Here is a 13,975-nt window from a genome sequence, read left to right as displayed (position 1 = left end):
TTTTTTTTTTTTTTTTTTTTTTTTTTTTTTTTTTTTTTTTTACCCAAAGTGCATTTGCAATAATTGGTCAGGAGCCATGGAACAAAAGAGACCTGTTTCAATTACAAAGAGTCTGTGAATACACATAAAGTGTTCTCTGCTTTTAAGACAACACATTTGGAATCTGGTAATAGAAGATGTAAGAAAAAGAGCGCTCTTATGATCAGAGACTAAACTGTCGTTCTAGGTGATTCTAAAGCTCTTAGAAGTTAGGTCCCTGTTGTCCAGGAGGATGCCTGAAGTGCAGCTGTGTTGGCGGTAGACGATAACATTCCCATCAGACAGGAAACCCTGTAGGACGTAGCGAAGTCATTTCTGCAGTAGATTTGGTGCTAGTGCATATACTCGACTCAAGAAGAAAGAGCTGTGAGTCAATATTGTGGGTTAATACCTTCATTTTCCTCTCTTCCATCCATAAATTCCGCCAAGCCTCATCGGTACTAATTCTGGAGGTTTGGGTCACAGTGAGATGCCGTTTTACACCCACAAGACCAGAAGTACTTGGTGAGACTAAGTGTGGTCGCGGACATGGTGAGGGGACTGTACTTTGGGGTGTGAGCTCCTACAAACCCCTGCAGAGCAGTGTGGCGATTTCTAGTGACCGCAGACGGGCATTACCCGGCGTCCCCTCTCTGGGCACTTGCAGCCTAAGATGTGCTCTGTGTTTCCGATGGCAGCCTTGTTGGCAGTACTAACTCTGGAAAGCAGCCCAAATGTCCACTGGCACCAGAACCGATGCAGACAGCAGAACTGACAGCAGAATTACCACATCCATGGATGCACTTAGGATGTAGAATCCTATACAGAGATAACGAAGACTGAACCCAGTCAACAGTGTATTAACTTGACAGATCATTAAAGCAATGTTGAATAAAAAAGCAAGTTGTAGAATGAAAGTAGAGTTTGTCATTTGTGTTCTTTAAAAAAACACACAATCTCTCTATTGTTTGCAGGTTTATGGTTGTGTGTTGGTAAGACAGTAAGACACGAACACAAAGGATAAATGTATAATTCCTATTTATTGTGGCCTGTGGGAGGACGGGGAAAGGAATGGGACCAGGGAACGTCACAGGGGGGATTTTTGTTTCACATTGGATTTTTCTAGAGCAGCACGACATCACAGTGGGACAGCGGGAGAGAGGGAGGGTCTGCAGGACTTCCTAGGGGACTGCTCCTGGGTCGGCACCATGACCATGGCCAAGGGAGAAGTGAGCGGTGGTATGAGCCCAGCAAAGATCCAGCCGCCTCCAGGGGCATGTGATGAAACTGGGACAACTTTCAGAGTTGCCCTTAGTGGGGTCTTTTCATCCCCTCCTCATCTGCCATTGGCTGTGGGCTTTCCCGGGAAGGAGGGGCAACCCAGAGACCAGGCAGTTCCCGTCAGTGAGGCAATGCTCCCCTGCCCAAGAGGGCTGAGAGCTGGGGGTGGTCTTCAGGCAGCCCCACCATCGATCCCAGATTCCTGAAAGGGTATTGTCCTAGAACAAGAGACAAAGAAGAAACATGGGGAATATTCTAAAACCCCGGGTGGCAGTTCGTGGATGTTTTTCCTGTATTATTTTCACAACTTTTACATATTTTTAAAGATTTACAAATATTTACCAAAAAGAGGGGACCCCCTGAGGGTTGCAGAGAATAAACTTTGACCCTCCCTCCCTCCCCGGGGAGACAGCCTGTGCCTGGCCGCGGTTCTGCTGTGCAGTCTCTGGTCCTGGGGAGAGTCCATTTCTGAATCGTGGGGCAATGGCCTTCCAGCCGTCCCATGGTGTTCAGGCTGACGTCTGCTCCTGTTGTGAGGAAAAGTGGGGCAAGCTGTTCTTTATTCCTTTTTTTTAAGGTTTTTTTTTTTTTTTAATTTATTTGACAGAGAGAGAACACAAGTAGGGGGCGCAGCCGGCAGAGAGAGGGAGAAGCAGGCTCCCCACTGAGCAGGGAACCGGATTCGGGGCTCGATCCCAGGACCCTGGGAGCATGACCTGAGCCGAAGGCAGAGGCGTAGCCGACTGGAGCATCTTCCTGCGGGACAGCCAGGAGCCCCGCAGCCTGACTGTTCCTGTCCCTCGCGGACTGTTCGCGTCGTCCTTACGATTGTTTCGGGGTGGGCCGAGGTCTGAGGGTGGGCTGCGTCTGCGGCTTCTCTCCGGTGCCCTCTTAAACCCAAGGACTAAGCGGTTCTGCTCAGCAAGCACAGCGCCCACCGCAGGCGAGTCCTCCGTCCTCACGAAGCTCCAAGGCCCCAGGGAACGGCTTCCTGTGTGCGACGAGGGTTTTTCTGTGCGGCGCTCCTGCTTCCCGGAGCCCACTTCCCTCAGGCCCCAAGCCTGTGTCCGTTTGGGACCACACGAAACTCCTCTGGCAGGTCTCTAGAGGAACTGACACATTCTTCTTTCTTTGTTTAACTTCATTATTTTTGATAAATTAATTAAAGATTCAGGACTCAGTGTCCAGTGAAGTTTCCCCAACCACCCCTCCCCCACAAGTTTCTTTTGGAAACTTTCTAGAGGGCATCAAATGCCACATGAACAAACTTGGCCTTCACCCCTTGGGAAGTAGGAGCTGGGGGACACGTTTGCGTGGTGGTGGGGGGGAACGGTGAGTATTCTTGCCCGCAAGGGGGTTGGGAGTGGGCAAGTAGGTAGGATGGAAGGGCGGGAAGCAGTGGCATCACACGTCAGACTCGTCCGCGGCCTGAGTGAGGGTGGTCACGGAGGTCCTTGTCCTTGGGCCCCAGGAGTCCGCAAGGTGGAGATGTGTCTGCAAAACCGGTGTGGTTATGGGGCGTGTGCTAACGCTGGTGTCACGCTCCTCTCCTCACCACTGTCTACACTGCATCTGGAACTGCTCTGCTCTCCCACCACCTTTCAAAAAATATGCACGGTAAAGCCCGTTTCTCAAGTTACTGTTCAAGCTCCCTGACTTTCCTGAGATGCTGTTAAGCCGATAAGATCTGTTCTTCTGGGAAAACCTGGGGTAGAAATCGCCAAGTAAATCCCATTTAATTATAGAAACAAAACGCAGCATCATTAGAACGAATTGATGGGGAACATTCATTATAAATGAGGTGGTTCCCTGGCTGATAGGGAGGAAAAGGTCCTTCTTTTTGGAATTCACCACCACCGTAGTGAAGTAACCAGCTCTGTGCTTACTTTGTTTGCTGTCTGGCTCCTTCGCGGGGCTGGAAACTCCATGAGAGCAGGGCCCCGGGCTTGTCTTGGTCAACAGTCATTGCCTGACCCAGCTCAGCCCCGAAATCTTGGGGCTCGTGCAACAAGAGATGGACAGAATGTGGGTGAGAACACGAGGACCCCTGAGGTAAGGTGAGTGTGTGCCTGTGTGAGAGTCTGTGCGAGTCTACACGTGTGCACACGCGTGTGCGCATGGGGCAGGTTAGAGGGACACAGAAACAGTCATGTCCGAAACGTGAATTACCTTAACGGAAGCCGGAAGCTCCCAACCAACCCTTTAAAACAGGACATAAAACGCCGGGAGCGTGTTTCACAGGGCCGGGGGCATCGAGAGCCCATTCATGTCCGAGAAGACACGGCCAGCAGCAGAGGATTCAAATTTCCCTGAAAGTATTACCCGAGACGAGGATGACCTGCTGTTGACAGCATGAAAGACGCGTCTGCCCTCGACTGAGAGGAGGCGGCGCCTGCGCAGGAGGGCGGGGTGGGGGCCGCGGGGCTCCGGTGGGCGCGGGCGCGGCAGGTGCCGGCAGGGGCGGCAGGTGCTGTGCTCTTTCTCCCGTGGTCGAGCGCGAACGCTCCTGGAGCCAGGGGCGGGAGAGGCCAGCGTTCTTCAGGAACAACGCCGAGCTCTGCGAGTCGTCCTTGCTTATACACATTCTAGGCCAAGCCGGGAGGGGATGGCGGCGGGGAGAATTGGGGGACATGACAGGAGGAACCGTGCCAGGCTGTGCTCGGGGAGGACTAGGGGGCTCAGGAGCAACAGGGTGTTTCCCCAGTGATCGCCTTGTAGACAGACTCAGTCACACTTCATTCGGCCTACAGATGTGGTCACCAGCTGAGTGTCCCCAAGGCTCTCCATGCTCTCCAGAGGAGCAGCCTGTTTTGGGGGACACAGCCTGGCCAGGCCTTTATGGCCACTGTGAGCCACACTGTGGCCTGGAGATGAGGGACCCCCCCACCCCGATGTCCTCCTGCCGTGAGGCCCAGGAGTCGTGTGGCTGTTGCCTTGAGGCCAGGATGAAACTCTGGTGGCCTTCTCTGGAGAGACCGGCAAGGACAGGGCAGTCCCAGTTTGAAGCTGCAACTGCCATGCTCTGAAGCTGGCGGGGGGGGGGGGGGCGGCGTGGGCAGGGCTGTATGGGGCGCCAGGTCCTCGCAGGGAGCTGGCCCGTCCTCAGCATTTCCCCTGGCCTCTGGATGGCCTCGCTGTGGAACAGAGAGCTGCTCTCACGCCTCCTCGTTCATCGTGGGCTCGTTCAGTCTGTCATCCGTCCCTCTGCGCAGCGCTGGCCCGGTGCCAGCCCTGGGACTCCAGTCCACTCCCAGGGGCCTGCAGGTTCTCCAGAGGCCACGGTCTTGGCCACAGCTGCAAGCAGGTGCCATGCCAAGCTGCCCCATCTACAAGTCATGAGCTCCTTAAAATGCTGTTTCTTTCTTTCTTCCGTTTCTGCTCATCAGGCTGTGTCTTGGGCAGCTGTCAGGGATCTGAGCTGAGCTCCTGGCGATGTCTTGTCCTCTCACTGCCCGAGTCCCTTTCATCCTGACACTCAGGGCTGGTTGTCGGCACCAGGGACCAATTTCTGCCCATCACCTGTGTGTCAGCCGAGCATGGGCCGCTGGCCCTTCGATCCCTCTTGTTTGCGGTGATTGCTGTCGCCTCCGTGGGTGCAGGGCCCTCGTTTGTAACTGTGTGTGTGTGTGTGTGTGTGTGTGTGTGTGTGTGCGCGCGCTTTACTCTTTGAAGGCAATGAGGAAACTGGGAACACCTAAATAAAGGGGTATCGCGCTTTGGTTTTAACGTCCCCATTTATTCTCAATGGGAAAACATGACTCGTAGCCAAGGGAACGTAGATTGCAGGGGGAGGGGGACCCACACCAGCCCGGGGTTCAGCGCATTTCATCACAAATGCCATTTTATTATTTCAGAAAAAATCATCCTCTTCTGTTCAGTGAGTGCTATGATAGCCCCTCGTTGCTTTCCCTTTCAAAATCATGAAGAAGATACAAAACCGTACCGTATCTCCCCGCGACACACACGTCTTTGAGAAGAGAGTAGAAGTACCGTTAGCGTCCCTCTGCGAACTCAACACAGAACAGAACACGAACTGTCTCTTCCACTTAAACATTTTGTACTTATTTGCCACGACTTATGACACTTTCTGGCGTGGCAGACAAGACATGGTCTTCCAGAGGTGGAAACCCAGACACACGGGGGTGTCGGCGTCCATCAGCAGACTGGCCTGAGGTGGGAGCTGGCCCTTGGCCCTCCCGTCCCCAGGCCCTGGCTCCCCCTTCCTGCTTCCCCCACCTCTCCCCTGCCCATGGGATGGTCCTCTCTGGGGTCACCTTACCCCGGAAGGAAGAATGTCTGTGCACCGGCATGAGCCCGTGAGTTCATGACTCTTCGTGACTCCAGATTGTCCACCCACATCTTCCCTGAGTGTCTGCGGAGTTTCCTGACCGTCCACTGCCCTGTGTTTATTTCCATTTCTGCTATTACAGAGTTAGGGCACTGACTACTTTTTGCTTTTTTTTTTTTTTTTCCTTTTGGCTTTAGCACAGATGCTCAAAAATGGAATTTGCCATTATGTTAAACGTTATGATCCCTTTGAAGGCATTTGATGAATATCTCCAAATTGTTTTCAAATGGGCTGCGGGAAGTTCTATACGTGACATCCAGGGACGGGAGGGCCAGTTTTGGCCCGCGGTGTTCATGGCACCTCCGCAGAGCTGCTCCCACAGGCCCAGCCCTGAGCCCTTTCCTCTCAGCTCATGAAGTTACTGACCGCCCAAGGTCTCCGAGGTGCCCGGGGCTGTCTGCGCCCACAGGCACGGTCCTGCTGCTACCCCCAAGCGCAGGCCTGCGGCTCCCCGCACCCCCCCATGGTCCCGTGTCTCACCTCCTGCGGGGTCCCGCGGCTCTCCCCGCGCATGTCAATGCAGAGATGGACCCAGCAGACCAGAGTGGGTCTTTACGCTCTTTACGCTCTTTACCCTTCTGTAAAGAGTAATGCTGATTGAGAAAGTCTCAAAAAGTAAGGAGAGGACAAGGACAATCATAAAGATGGATGTGAGCACCACTCAGAGAGAAACCCGGTCAACATTCCATGTGTTACCTTCCTTCTCTGCGTGCATGTCCCAGATACCATAATTCTGATTTTTGGCAACACACCAAGAGCATTGTCACACGTCACTCTCACGTTAGCGTGGAGCCGGACTGAACTGTGGCAGGTTCCAGTGACAAACCACCGCCCTGCTGCCGCACGTTTATGTCGGCCCCGCTTTTCTGGAGTTGGCTTTGCTAACGGAGGGTGACATCTCAAGGGTCTTTCCACCTTTGCGTGCTGCTGTCCCCCACCCTTGCTCCTGTGTGCGTGGGAATCAAGGGCAGACTCTGCTACCCCAGCAGAGGGTGGGTCACATCTATGATGTAAGGTCACACCCAGAGGACGCCACTTAGGGCTCTGGTGCACCTGTGGTTTGCCCTGTCTGGGACCCCAGGCTTATACCAGCAGAGCTGCGTGGCCCACAGGTGCTGTGCCCTCTGGATGGGCATCCACACGTGTGTTTCCTGTCTCTCACCTGCTGGTGTAGACGGTGCGTCCTGCTCCGCTTGGACAGGGTGAGTCAGAACCAGCTGTGCTCCGATCCACGGGTCAAGTGAGTTTCCTCCCTCTCTTTCCTCCCTCATGGTTCAGCGTGCAGAGACCCTGGGCTCCAGGGCTTACAAGCAAAGCGGGATGTAAGGCCGGCTCTTCCCATTCCGTCCTAGACTCCGAGCATGTGTATTATGCTGTCGGCTTGGCTTGAAATCATACGTTAATGGACTTGTTCTCAGTAGGATCTTGTGGGGAGCACGGCTCTGGCCCAGACCCCGGTGCTGGGTTATGTCCGACCATCCTGATGGACACGAAGGTCCATTTGAGCATCTTCTCATTCGATTAGGCTTAGGGGCCCATACGATACTTCTAGTTCTGGTATTTTTACAATGATTCTAGAATTACGGGTGGCAGTGTTTGTTCTCTGAATTTCCTTTGTCGTTACTCTGTGTTTTTCTTCCACTCTTTAGAATAATTTTGGGGCAAAGAATCTCCCCCCAAAAAAACACCCGTGTTGAGATTTTGCCTGAAATCGGCCTCAACTGATGTGACTTGGTCCTGTCGGCACGTGCGCGGCCTGGGTTTGAGCCCACGTTGGCTGAACACGGACGTGAACGCGGGCAGGTGGCGGCCGCCTGTGGCTCTGACTCTTCACTCGTCAGTGGGGAGAGGGACCCCCTTCACGGGCTTTGTTGGGAGCATGATATATTTGCGTCTTTCCTAAGAAATCCTTGACCGCCACAGGATGGCAAAGACGTTCTCCCGTACTCTTTTCTAGGAGTTTTATAACTCTAGCTTTTATCTTTTAGGTGCTGTGAGCACTTTCAAGCTAATTTTGGAGCATGATGTGACTTTTTACCCCCATATTGATAAGCAATTGTTCCAGCGCCATTTGTTGAAAATACATCTTTTCTCCCTTGAATTGCATGGGCACCTTTGTCAAAAATCAATGGGAGATAGATGCTCGGGTCCATCTCTGGGCTCTCTATTCTGTTCCATTGATCTATGTCTCTGTCCTTCTGCCAACACTACATCATTCCAATACTGTAGCTTTATGGTAAGTCTCGAAGTCGATAGTGTTAAGAGTGGCGGCCATAGGGATGCATACTGGGGTCCTCCAACCACGGGAACGTGATCGACCGAGGGCCCCAGCCACGCTCCGAGATCCATGCTGCTCCTGCCACGTGCTCGGATGATGCCGGGTGAGTCAGAAACCCCGAGGCAGGCTCTCTCCTGGAGGTCTAGGACTTGTCTCAAGGACCCCTCCGGGCCTTGCACGACCTCGGAGACATCTTGGCAGCCTCTGGCGGTTCCCTCTTCCGTCCTTCCTTCTGCTCCCGTGGGTCCTTCCTGCTCCGCATCCAGCTGTCCCCAGCTCGGCTTCTGAAGCTCCCGTCGTCTCGTCATCTGCCTCCCTGCTCTTGGAGCTCCCAGGGCGTTTCCCAGGCTTGCAGTGGCTTCTCAGAGCTCGTGGACAAACACAGTCAACTGCCAAATTAGTTTCCCTTTCATCAACGCTATTTTGATGTTTTGTGTCTTCATGCACATTTCTGAGCCGTCTTGCACATTTCTACAATAAAAAATAACTGGAATTTTGACTAGGGTTGGGCTGAGTAGAAAAACCGATTAAGGAGAATCGGTATCTTTCCCACAGTGAGTCTACGGGTTGATTCATGCCTTACGTCCCGCCATTGCTTTACGAGTTAATTATCTTTAGGGCAAGTTTTGTGGTTCTCAGTGCATGAGTCTTAACATATTTTATTTAATTCACCTTTAATTATCTCATATTTGTGCATGCTATTATAAATTATATTGTAAATTAAATTTTTACATCATTTCCAATAGTTTGCTGCCAGTGTACAGAAACACAATGGTTTTCCTATACTAACCTTGTTTTAAAGAACGGGGCTAAATTTTCTCCATTCCCGTGGCTGTCAGATACCTCCCTTAGTGTTTTCCACTTACACAGCCAAGTCGTCTATGAAAAAACGCAGCTTCGATCCTTCTTTTCCAATGTGCACACTTTTATTTTGTTTTCTTGACTTGTAGCATCAGTTATGTTAACCCTAACCCTGACCCTAAATTCAATCCTAACCCTGTAACCTCGCATCGGCCTTGCTGATGACATGAGCTGTGGGTTTGCCATGGGCGCTCTTAACTGAATGAAGTTTCTTTCTTTCCCCAGTTTGCTGAGATTTTTATTTATTTATTTATTTATTTATTAATCACGAATAGCTTGATTTCGTCAATTAGTCTTTCTGGGTGTATTGAGATAATCACGTATGGTTTTCCCTTCCATTTTTTAATATGCTGCGTATTATAATTTGTCAAAAGGAATGGTGCCTTGCTGGGACAGCACTAATTGGCCATGCGTTGTCCTTGTGACATACTGTTGGCCTCGGTCTGCTGATGTTTGATTACGAGTTCTCGTGTGCCGGGCGCGAGGGCTGTGGTTGGCCGGTCCCAGCATTCCCCGCGGGGTCTCTGGCTGTGTTGTCAGAGGAAAAGTGGATCTCATCAAACCCACCGAGGAGTATCTCCTCCTCCTCTCGTTTTTTTTCTGAAAGGCTTTCTGCAGAGTTGGGGTTATTGCCTTCTTTAATGTCTTGTAGAATCCCACACTGACACGTTCTCAGCGAGGAGTTCCCTTGTGGGTAGGTTTTTACTTTTCCTGGTAGATGCAGCTAGAAATTCAGATGTTCTGCGTCTTCCTGTGTCACTGGTGGTCATGTTTGTCTGCTCTGGTGCTGGCTGCAGGCCTAGGTCAGAGTATCTTCCAGTCGAAGGTGTCAGGTTTACCGGAAGAACTGGATTCTCCTTCCAGGGTCTGTAGGGCCCGTGACAGCCCCCCCGTTCCTGACTCCTCCTGTAACTCGGATTCCGATTGTCCAGCTTTGTAGGTCTTTGCACAGAACCACCCGTCCTCTTCTTGACCCGATTCTTTTCACCCTATTATGGAATTCCTCTACGCGTTTGTCAGACTCGTTGCGTCGTTTTACCTGTAGACCGTGTGGCTGCTGCTTCCTCGCTATGGCCCGGCTGCTACCGAGTCCTGACAGTGGATTTCAGGACCTGCGACTGTCCTCGTCTGTGCTGGACCAGAAGCCCCTCTTCTCGGTTGACACTTGCTGCCTCTTGTTCGTAAGAGCCCTTTCCACCTTGCCCTTTAATTCTCTTTGCAGCAGCTGCCTCGAAGCCCCTGCTTGCCCAACCCCAGGGCCACTGTGCTTGGTTCCCAGGGGCTGCCTTTCTTTGTGTGAATAGATTACACATTTCTGTTGTTTTTTTTTAAAGGTTGATTGATTGACTGATTTATCTAAGAGAGACAGAGAGAGAGAGCATGAGAGGGGAGAGGGTCAGAGGGAGAAGCAGACTCCCCGCAGAGCTGGGTGCCCGATGCGGGACTCAGTTCCGTTCTGGGATCATGACCTGAGGCGAAGGCCGTCGCTTAACCAACAGAGCCCCCCAGGCACCAACATTTCTGTTGTTCTGTGTGTCTGCTGACTTGGGTTTAGAAACAGACGTTGCAGGTCGTGTGGTAGCGTGGTGCCGAGTCAGGTGTGTTCTGAGTGTTTACTTTCCTTGTTCTCACACGTAGTTCTGTGGTGCGGCCTCCAAGGACAAGCTCGCTTTCAGTGCTCTGGGCAGCGGCTGCAATCCCTGGCCTGTTTTCGCGGCTCGATCTCAGGAATGATCCCTCCGCAGCGTGTCCGAGTCCTTCGTGGTGTCCCGGCTGTGCCGAGTTCTCTGGCGGCCCGTGACCTGGGTGTGGGTCGTGTTTCTTCCGGGTCCCGCTCCTGCCGTGTTCTGACTTGCAGGATTTCCCCGGGAAATTCCGGCCGCTCTTCCAGGGCTGACTTGTGTCTCCTGCACCCCGAGGGGGCCGGGGGCCACCCTGCAGCCACAGCCTTGGTGTCGGAAAGCTCCTTGGGTCCCGAGTGCCACAAACCCACACGCTCACTTTCTTTAGTTGCTTTTTTTGGTTCATTTTTACTCACCCGAACACTTCTCTGGCTTTTGCCCATTCCTTCTGTTTTCTAAATGTCTTTAAGTAATTGTTCTCAATATCTCACCCAGGTTTTATAGTTTCATCTGCGGGATTGCAAGAACATTTCACCGTGCTGCACATTTCGCCTGTCTCTGCGATGAAGAGAAAACCCGTCCCTTTAGAGTAAACACAGCTTTGTTTTCTTCCTGTTTCGTCACTTAGTACATAGGCCCTTTGTTCCTTCTGAGAGAAGTTAAATAATTATGGTGAGAGAGAATGTACCGGCTCTCCCTTGTCCTTTCCAGAACGCTTTTAGTCTTTCCTGGTTAATGACGGTTCTGTACGTAGTAGGAGCGTCCGAACAAGCCTCGTTCTCTGAAATATTTCTGTTAAATCAGAAGCGGCATCCGGTTGTACCCACGCACCGTGGGCCTTGATCTGCGCTTTTTCATGGGCGTGACTCGACTCACGGGCTTATTAGGAAATTAAAAACACGTGCGCCCAGTCTGTGGCCTGACCGGATTCGGCCCCGCTGTGGCAGGTCACGTTTCGTGCTTTCTCTGGAGAGTGGCTTTTTCTGCATGTGGCAGCTGTGCTCAATTCCTCTCCGTCGAGCTGATTTTACAGCGTGTCCACTTCACGGCCATATTTCTCTGTGGATTTGCATCAGGGTTTCAGTCCTTTGCCAAACGTGCACCAGCATCTTCCCCGGGGCTGCCTCACTTTCTCATTTTGTTTGTGGTGCTTGAAGACCCAGAGTTCTGTACTCTTATGTAGTCAAGCATAGCGTTTTTTCCTTCATCTGGTTTTGCATTTAAAGTGACTTGTCCCCAACACACTGGAGTCCTCTGCGTTGTCTTTCGATGAGGTTCTGACTTACTCTGAGTTTGCCTTCCAGGTCACCAGAGCTGTGTCGTGAGACAGGCGGGAAGAGAGACCTCAATGCCATTTCCGTCCAGTTTCCCTTTTCCCCACTTACCGAGTGTTACCTTTCCCCACTTTGAAACCCCGATATTCTCTTCTGAGCTGCTGCCCGTGTGTGGACTTGCTTCTGAGCTTTCTCTCTTGCGACCCTCCGCCGTCGTGTGTCTGTGTGACATGTGTCCATCTGTGTGAGCGCACCCGCAACGCGTGGCTTGTATGTTACAAGGCGAGCAGCCTTATTACTGCTTTACTTCTTTATTTTTTGTCTAATATCCTTACACAAGTTCCTTTACAAAACAATTTTAGAAACACGTTGTCAAGTCCAACGACCTATTTGAGGTTTCTACTAAAATTACGTTAACACCTGTTGAGTAAACGAGGAGAACGAGAACACCCTTACAAGAATCAGGTCTCATACGGAAACACGGCACAGCCTCGTTTGCTCAGTTTTATGATTTTCATAATCTGTACAGTTTTCTTTGTGCAGATCTTACACACTTTAGGATATTTTTGTCCCTAGAAATAGTGTGTAGTTTTGTTGCTATCGTGAATAGGATGTTTTGTATTTTTACATTATACTTGGTTTCGTTATTGGCTATAATAAAGTTACCAGGTTTGGAGTCTACTAAAGTTACAGACATTAAAGCACTTTGTTCTAATACATTTTGATTTCATTCTCTAAGTCAGATCAACTATTAAAAAATCACAATAAAAGTTCTTTGTTATACTATATCATATTTTTAAGATTTGCATTGACTTCAGAAATAATATCTGAGAATTTTTGCTTTCATAAGAAGGGCTAATAATTTCGGATAAATCTTTTTTATCTTATTTTAAAATATTCTTAGAAATAGTCTTCTATCCTTATTTTATAAATAATTTATAAAAATCAGGAATTAATACTGAATTTGGCCAAATAGCTTTTAGACATTTATTACAATAATCATGTAGTTTGTTTTTATTGGAACTATCCTGGTAAATTATATTAATAAATGTACTAATTTTGTCTAGAATTAAACATATTTGGTCATTTTCTGTTATTTAACTATATTGATAGATTGGACAGATTTGCAACTCACTTGGAATTTTCAAATAATTATTCAGAGCTAGGATTACTATATAGTTTTATTTTTGTGCTTCTAAAAAGATTTTTGGCCCCAGAGTTATATGCAATGAACTGGGAAGTTTTCCAAATTTCTATGCACTGAGATAATTTAAATAGCATAAGAATGGTCTCTTCCTGAGTTTTGAAATAACCTACTCATACAGACGCCTGGCCCTGGCGTATTTTATGAAGTTAGTTCTTGGGCAACTTTAGACATTTCATCTTTTAAATTATTTTCCAACTGCAGGCCATATACGGATACACTTTTGTTATATACAGTTTTACAAATATAGATACAACAAAAGCCTCTTTTAATAATTCCCGCTGCTCTTCCTGTCCCCATCATCTGGGTGTGGATCCTTCTGTATTTTCTTCTGTGTATTTAAAGGCATATATAAGCACTCATGGAAATTTGCAATTTTCCTCTCTGCTTTATTTTCAGAGCAATTCAGTAATTCTGAATGTTGAACTTACCTGTTTTTTTTCATCGTCCCGAAGTCTTTGCACGTGGACATATGTGGCAGCTACGTCTACTTCCGTAGGTTACTGTGGGATGCTATGTGGTGCAAGTAGCCTGCGTTTAACTGCCTTTCGTGTTATCTTGTGTGCAGTTATTGTTCATTTATGTTTTCCAGCATTTCCTTAAAAGTTTGGGAATATTTGTTTTCCCAAGATGATGTTCAGTTTCATCAAGATTTCCTTCCTTCTTTTCTCCCTGCACTTACGAAATTGTACATTCATTCATTTAACAAATATCTACAGAATGCTTGCTGTGTGCCTGCTGCTTTTCTAGAAGCTTAGCATATATTTGTGGGTGGAATGGACCCCAATCCCTGACCTCATGCTGCTATTTCTGATGCATAGTTCATTTATTTATTTATTTATTTATTTTTAAAGAAGATTTATTTATTCTAGAGTGAGAGAGAGAGAGAGAGCAGGGGGAGGGGCAGGGGAAGAGGGACAGGGGGAGAGAATCGCAAGCAGACTCCATACTGAGCATGGAGCCTGACGCGGGACTTGATCTCACAACACTGAGGTCATAACCTGAGCAGAAAGAAGTTAGTGTTGGACACTTACCCAACTGAGCCCCCCAGTTGCCCCTATGATGCATGTTTTAAAATTATAGATTTGG

The sequence above is a fragment of the Lontra canadensis genome, unplaced genomic scaffold (assembly GCF_010015895.1).
Source record: "Lontra canadensis isolate GAN:19392208 unplaced genomic scaffold, GSC_riverotter_1.0 scaffold79, whole genome shotgun sequence".
In the NCBI taxonomy this organism is placed as follows: domain Eukaryota; kingdom Metazoa; phylum Chordata; class Mammalia; order Carnivora; family Mustelidae; genus Lontra; species Lontra canadensis.
Note: the sequence above shows the minus strand (reverse complement) of the source record.